General features: G+C 42.5%; 1 pseudogene; it reads left to right on the top strand.

Moving 5' to 3' along the window:
• The first annotated feature begins 4,107 nt into the window (after nt 1-4,107).
• On the top strand, nt 4,108-5,281 carry LOC143997965 (legumain pseudogene; annotated as a pseudogene).
• The last annotated feature ends 971 nt before the right edge of the window (nt 5,282-6,252 follow it).

The raw sequence follows: 6,252 nt of genomic DNA, 5'->3' as shown, positions 1-6,252 counted from the left end.
ACATACATACGTATGGTTAATATTCAAAGATATTTGATCACAAATCCGTTTAGGACGGACTACCGAGCTATGACCTCGGGGACCGTCCATTCTGGACTGGCAAATCCGTCCATATTCACGCCCCCTGTACCCATTGCTCCTGCAGTTAAGACTTTTAGGGACTTGGTCCTTAAAGACTTAGATAAGTTACCAGTAAGACAAAACCATCGATTCCCTTTTTCCAGGAATGGTTATAGGTCCTTGTGCAACCGGAAAGATATTGTTATACGTCCCGCTGACAAGGGCGGCGGGATTGTCATTCTTGATAGGGAGCAGTATGAAACCGAAATGTTTAGAATTTTAGAAAAACTCGGCACTTACAAAAAACTTCAGAATAATCCCACAAATATGTATAAGAAACATCTTAAAGAGCTTGTTAATAAGGGCCACGAAATGGGTTTCATAAATAAAGAAAAATCTTATCTCATTCCCACAGCCCCACGGATACCCACGATTTATTATTTACCAAAAATACACAAGAATCTGGCCAATCCGCCTGGGAGGCCTATAGTCAGTGGAATCAACTCAATTACTTCACGAATTGGACGCTATATAGATTTTTATTTACAGCCACTGGTTAAGGGCACTCCATCGTATCTTAAAGACACTGGCGACACAATAAGGAAGTTAAGAAACATTGAGCTCCAGGACCACTTCATTATGGCAACTGCCGACGTGTATACCACACGAGAGAGGCATTGAAGCGGTGTGCCATTTTTTAAATCAAGAGCACTCTTTGACTGCCCCTCAGTGTGATTATATTGTGGAGCTCCTGGAGTTCGCCACTGAACACAATTATTTTTGGTTCAAAGGGTGCCAAGGGTGCCAAGTTTGCACGCAGTTTGGCAAACCTCTTTATGGCCAAGTAGGAGGAGGATGTCGTCTATGCCCAACAGAATCCTTAATTTGTTTTCTGGGCACGTTACATAGACGACATCCTCCTCCTATGGAGTGGCTCCCCACTTTCATTACAGGAATTTTTCGAGTATTTAAATACCAATGATAGGGGCATTGAATTGTCCTATGAAATGAGCACCACTAAAATCAACTTTCTAGATCTGGTAATCAAGTTGGGCATTATGAAATGTGAACTCGAAACCTATTTTAAGCCCACGGACCGTAACAGCTTCATTCCTTTAGACAGCTGCCACCATCAGTCGTGGCTGGGTTCCGTTCCATGGAGTCAATTCCTTAGGCTCCGTAGGAACTGCACCCAGACTGATTCATTTAAGGTGCAAGCAGAAGTTCTTAAACAGAGGTTTGTAGATAAGGGCTATGACGTTGAAGGCCTAGAGGCAGAATTAGATAGGGTAACTCGAGTGGATAGAAACTCACTACTCATAATGAAGCCTCCGAGGGAACAGAATGACAGTTTAAAATGGGCCATGTTAACCTCCTTTTCAACACAACATAAACAAATTAAGGCCATAGTTAAAAAACATTGGGACATACTTAAGAATGATGCGATACTAGGCCCTCGATTACCATATAAAGTGAAGGTGCTGTACAGGGGAGCCCCGTCCTTGCAGAGTAGGATTGCGCCAAATATTATAAATCCGCCCATCCGTCCATCTTTTTTCCATAATTTGATTGGTTACTTTTCTTGTAAAAAGTGCACAGTGTGTCAACACAACACACTTGGCAGACATAAAATTACGGAATTTAAATCAATGACAACGAATAAGACATACAAGATTAAAACCTTTTGTACATGCAGTACTCGCTATGTTGTATATCTTATAACTTGTCCATGTGGTAAGCAATACATGGGGCGTACCTGAAGGATGTTTTCGGTTAGAGTGGGGGAACATATTTCCCTAGTTAAAGGGAGGGTTTCTAAACATACAGTCCCCAGGCATTACAGGGAGTTTCATAACAGTAATTGAACAGGAACCCAGTTTGTGGCCATAGATAAATATGTGCCCCCATGGAGGGGTGGTGCCTTAACGAGGGGAGTGTCTCGCCTAGAGACCTACTGGACTTATGAGCTCCAGACCCATTCCCCGTTCGGTTTGAACGTGGAATGGGACATCAATGCGTTTATTAATGAATCATGATATCGCGTTAAGAAATGATTTTGTGATATGGGATGCCTCTGTCCAATATCCCTTTAATGACTAAGATACATATTTTCGTTCATGTTTTACTATAATGTTTTCTTGTATATAGGGTTAGAGCACATAAGTTGTTTATATATTTTTATTGCATTTCATTTTTAAGTTCTTGACATTTGTATCTGTACATTGTCTATATTGGCAGTTGATCTCTCTCTCCCCTGTCAATACAAGCCACAAAAATACCCTTTCCTTTCATTCGAATAAAATGGGTTATACATCTGGTAGGGAAGTGCTCCCGGCCATGTGAGGTATATCTTTAATTTAAAATTTTCTGTTTTTGAAGAATGGTCGCATACATAGCACCATTATAGGTGTGACATTTAAGTTGCTTCTTATGCGACTTTATGAGGGAAGAATGGGTGGACCTTTGTATAATTTCTGTGGGTGCATTGAAATATAATTTATTTCTATTCTAAATTGGATAGTGGCATATGAAGCCATATGTTCATATATGGATCTTTGCGAGCATATATACTTCCATTTTCCATCTCAGATCTCTAGTTACGTGTTGTGCGTTCCATCTGATGACCAGAGATGATGTAATGGGAGTCAGGTCATTTCCGGTGGCTTGGGTTTGCTTGGGTTGCGCAGTTGCGCTCCAAGCGAACGCCGAGCGGAAGTGACGTCGATGCGCCCATAAGACGTTCTCCCTTCTTGTTGTTGATCCTGTTGGAGTTTCACTTCCTGGGTCACTGTGCGGTTCACAACGGACTGTTTGCGCTCCGGGAAACCGGAAATTACGCTGTGATGCTGTCCACACATTTGGTTTGTATCACAGCGTGCTGGCATTCTTGGAATACACCAAGTGGAAGTGACGACAAGCTATTGCCCGCGTCACTTCCGGGTCATCATACCATTAGTGATTCAATCCCTTCAGTTTTTATCTTGTGAGAGAAGTTAATAAACCATTTATAAGAGGAACGGCACTATATGATTTCCACAGAATATATGTCATATAATTACCAATGGCCTTCTCTTTTCTTTCTTTTTTTACATGTTTTTATGTTCTGGTCCACAAGTAGATCTTTGCCCATTTGGGTTTGTTTACTTCCTGTAGTTGAGAAAGAGGCTTGAAACACCCGCGGGGCAGCCATTTTGGGACCGAAACCAGAAGTGGCCTGTAGTGACACTGGGAGGGGGATTTCAATCATTAGGACTATATAAGTAAGTGGTGCAGCAGTAGAGTGACACCCCAGACGATGTCCAAGGAGACGAAACGCGTTGGGAAGACTACTGCTGCCTTTTTATTTGAGAAGCGCTCAATTCACTGCTTAAATGTAAGTGTGATTTATTTTTAATAAATTTGTTTATTGTACGGAATTACGCTATTTGGCCCAATCTTCTTATTCCACATGGTTCCTTGAGTGGGAGTGGGATCTTTTCCGGGAGTGTGATCTTTTCCGGGAGCGCTGGCTCCGTGTCCAATTCAGTTTGAACAAGTGTGGAGTAACCATCATCACTGAGAGCTCATCTTCCATGACCCGAGGATTTCTTATCTGTATAACTGAAAAGCGTATTTGACCCCTGGAGTGTATGCTCGCCAGGGTCATTTGGAGTCGGTAAGCTCACATCCTTCTGTGTGTGGTGGTGTCAGCACCAGGGTGTTTTTGGATCAAACATTCTATAGACTGAATGAATATTTCCATCTCTCCATGTTTGCACCAAGGGCGAGCACAATTATGATCCTCTAGCAAAAGACTTTTTTTTGTTTATATTTATTTGTTTACAGTTCACTTGGTATTAGGCATTGTTCCAGATGTTTAGTATTATTTCTTAAATATAAATGAGTGAGACATTCAGTCACTATTAGTACACTTTCACATTGTACATGTTCTTTAGCGCAACACTTTTTGTACACATATTATTTGAACTGAAATTATCCAATTTAGTGTGTTAGCTGCTTCTAACTTTTTGCTTGGATAGCGCAGTGTTTTTGTTTGTTTTCACATACATGCCCATCAATGACCCAGAACATGGGGGGGGTTACACTGAGTGGTCCTGGTGGCCAGTTCCAATGGCTGGTACAACTTCAGACATCAGGCTGACTTGTGCCACGCTTATCAAATCGTCAAGAAGAACGGCATCCCTGATGAACAAATTGTGACGATAATGCACAACAATATTGCAGATAATGAAGAGAATCCAACCAAAGGAAGAATCATAAAAACTGTCCCAACAGGACAGACGTGTATGCGGGAGCGCTGAAGGACTACACAAAAGAAGTTTGTCACTCCTGACAACTTCCTGGCAGTTTGAGAGGTGGCGCAGAGGTCTGCTGGCCTTCATGCAGAGGAACTGAACAAGACCATTCAGTACATGTATGACAACAAGAAGTACAAAAAATATGGTTCTATACATTGACCCTGTGAATTGGACTCCATGATGAATCACCTCCCCAACAACATTGACATTTTACACCACCACAGCCACCAACCCTAACGCGCCTCTTATGACAAGAAGCAAGACACATTCCTTGGCGACCTTTACAGTGTCAGCTGGATTGAGGACTCGGACATGGAAGATCTGTCCAAGGAGACACCACACAAACAGTTTTTACTGGTCAAGCAACACACCAATAACAGTCGTGTGATGCAGTATTAGAACCAGAATATTTCCAAGATGAACATGAGGCAGTTCCAGGGTGGTTCTAAAACAGTCGCCCCCCTCGCATGAATGACCCTGGAGCCCAAACACAATACCTGATCCCCAGCCCAGAGGTATCCATGGCCATCTTAAAGAGGAAGCTCCTGGCTAACAATGATGCTATTGAGGCCCGGAATGTACTGACCAGGATAAAGGCCCAACAGGAGGGCAAAGCCTTGATCAAGGAATCAGTGAAGATTGTTTCTGTGGTGACTGAATCTGATGAGTTGGCAGAAGAGATTCTCACTGATCAGACTGAAATTAATGATCGATTTGTTACCGTGCAAACGGCGAGCACTTCAAGAACCAGTTATTTCCACTGGCACAACCCTCTGTATGAATACTCTACAGGACAGTTGTACACTCTGGTGAACCTCTGTGATTATGGATACCCACTGGAGAGACTCACCTATGCTATGGATAATATCTGCCAAGATCTGCACATAGCTGGCAACACCAAGTCTTCCAGCAGAAGACAGTAGAGGGGGACATGGGTGATGATTAACTATCTCTGTGATTTGCCCCCTCTAAAACTGCTGCCTCAAACGTAATCTCCACTCTATGATTTATTTGCCTTCAACATTGCAAATCTTCAATACAAACCCCAGCCTTCAATTACACAGCCAAGCCCATCTAAGTTGGTTTGAATTCCAACTGCAACACCACCTGCCTGGAGTTTGCATGTCCAGGTGATGCTACCAGCACGACTGAAGCTGGAAATGGACTGGTACAGAGAGTACATCAAAATGCCCACCATGTGTTAGACCTCAGCGCAGCGTTTGATACAGTAGATCACAATACTCTACTCGTCCGCCTCACAGAAGTAGCCGGAGTCCAAGACGTAGATCTCCAATGGTTCGCGTCCTTCCTAGGAAATCGCTCACAGACAGTGAAACTAGGAAAATTCTTCTCTGAATCCCGGCCAGTCACCTGCGGAGTCCCTCAAGGATCACCTTTGTCACCAGTTCTCTTCAACATTTACATCCGCCCACTCCTCCAAATCATCAGATGTTTAGACCTTTGCTTCCAATCATACGCCGACGACACGCAACTGTATTTCTGTATCACTGGACAAAAAGATCACCACCAACAACTAGAAAACTGCCTCAATTCAGTAGAGGACTGGATGACCACCAACTCCCTTGATAACCTTGACTCTGTTTTAAAGAAGTTGTACCAATTTTACCAGCATGCACCCAAGAGAATGTGACAGCTGAAGCACGCAGCTGAAAGTTTTCATGAAAAAAACAAAAAAAAACAAAAAAACTGAAATTTCAGGACTTGCATAACATAAGATGGGTGTCAAACAAAGTCAGTGCTCTCTTTGCCATTGTCAAAATCTGGAAACGTGTGACAGTCCATTTTCAAATTGTTACAGAAAAAAGCCAGACTTTTTTTTTTTCAAGAAACCATTTGCAACTGCAAAAGCACCAACTTTATTTAAATTTGTTCA

The sequence above is a fragment of the Lithobates pipiens genome, unplaced genomic scaffold (genome assembly GCF_037356315.1).
Source record: "Lithobates pipiens isolate NorthernLeopardFrog02 unplaced genomic scaffold, aLitPip1_a1.2 Scaffold_19, whole genome shotgun sequence".
Taxonomy (NCBI): Eukaryota; Metazoa; Chordata; class Amphibia; order Anura; family Ranidae; genus Lithobates; species Lithobates pipiens.
Note: the sequence above shows the minus strand (reverse complement) of the source record. Positions and strands in the feature narration are given on the sequence as shown.